Source organism: Takifugu rubripes, chromosome 1 (assembly GCF_901000725.2).
Source record: "Takifugu rubripes chromosome 1, fTakRub1.2, whole genome shotgun sequence".
NCBI lineage: Eukaryota > Metazoa > Chordata > Actinopteri > Tetraodontiformes > Tetraodontidae > Takifugu > Takifugu rubripes.
The window spans coordinates 4,665,271-4,667,210 of record NC_042285.1 but is presented as its reverse complement, the minus strand read 5'-3'; positions in this window follow the sequence as shown (position 1 = coordinate 4,667,210).

Here is a 1,940-nt window from a genome sequence, read left to right as displayed (position 1 = left end):
TGATTATTTGGCTTTGACAAAGATTACACACAGATGAACCGTTGAGGAAATGTCAGCGAAAGCTTTATTCGCAGTGACAGAGAGGTGGGTCAGAAACACAGGAATTAAAGAATCACAGCGCTTGTGTCACATACACTGGGGGGGGGAAGATAGCAGGTATCACAATCACTACATATTGAGTACCCACCAAAGTGGGAAGCGGGGCCATTTTGCTGGGATCTGCACATTAAAAGTACTGTTTAAGTCATAAGACAATGTTCCGGTTACAAATGGATTTAGGTTATGGTTAGAGTAAAGGACGGAGTTAGGATAAGGAGCTCCCCGCAATGATAGAAATGTGAGAATGTGTGTGTGTGTGTGTGTGTGGTCCCAATTTTTCTGTCGTTTGCCCTCTGCTGCAGTAAAAGGAAATCTATAATGTGAATAAAATATACAGTTCAGACAAAGATAGAAGAGAAACACACAAAATAAGCTAATATAATTAGGACAGCACTGTGTCTGATAACTTCTAATGGCGTAAATGGATCGGGCTCATTTGCCCATTGTGATAGACTCTCATTATCCTCTAATGTAAGAGTCTCCTCTCCATTTTTCTCCCCTCCAAGTCTTAACTACATCATCACATTAAGCTAAGTGCACTCAAGTTGTGCTTTAGCGCTGAATGTATCGCAGCGATTTGACCCGCCAGGTTGAATATGTTAATACAGCTGCACCAAAACAATTTTCTGTTTAAGCACTTAATCAAACAGGATCAGACGTGCGCCGTGACAGCGCCCCCACCGACCGCTACAGCTCGCGTGAACGCTGCCGACAGTTCACCTCAGGTTGGTATCGACGGAATGAACACAGTTTCGGAGCGCTTCAACGCCGCATCGGGCTCAAAGGAGGCCGTAATGATTTTGCAGAAGTTGCACAAATGGTGAAGGATTAAAGTATGAGAGCTGTGCGTGTTTGTTATCATGGAGGGGATCTTCGGCGCGCAGAATTGATTTGTAAATAAATACTCCTCAATTCCTCTCAGACGCGCTGAAATAAATCCCATGCAGGCCAACAAGCTGCTGGCACAGACTCTTGTTTGTCCATGACTAAAACAGGAGCTGGAACATTGAATTAGCCTCTGCATGTGTCTTTGTGCCGTTCGGGGTTAAAGGAGCAGCTCGCACAAGACAGAAACGACCATCGTCTCATTTCTGCTCGAGATGTACCCACTTCAAATGGGGATTTGCGTTCCCATCGGCTGACATTGTTTCCCCCTTGTTGTTGTCAAGAGGTTCCGGCGCACAAATATGAATTTTGGCGCCGCAACAGCGGTTAATTAGCGCGGGTGTAGAACCAGGCCACCATGATGGAGTGTCTAAATGACAAGACTGAACAGCAGAGAGCCAGTCATGCTTGAGGTCCAATAGGAGACATGACACCCCCAAACACACTCACACACACACACACACACACACACATACACAGAGTGTGTTTTTGCAAACCAAGAGACCCTGGAGAAGCGGAACTATCCTCATTTCAGCATTATGTTGCTTCCAACTGTCAGAGGTGCCTGTTGTTGTTCCATAATGATGATCAAGCGCATCGCTGCACCAAGCTTTCCTTTCTCTCTTTTTTCTCTACCAGCAGCCCTGTTTGCCAAGTGATAAAAGGCCTTTTATGATCCTGCTTCTCTCCTGCTATACCTATTGTCTGACATATGTCGTCCCCTATATTTCGTTGACCTCTCCTTGAACCCAACACATTCATTTAATGCAGTGGATAAATGGCAGTGAGCTGGTCTCAGCTCTGGGACCTCTTGGCACCCGGCTTGGTGCTGAAAGAACACTTATCCCCATTCGCCCGCATCAGATTCATTTTCTGGCATTGAGGCTGAGGAAAGCGCGGCGGTCAGATCGTTTGGAGTCAAGGTAAACTGCCAATCGTACACGCCGCGAAACAAG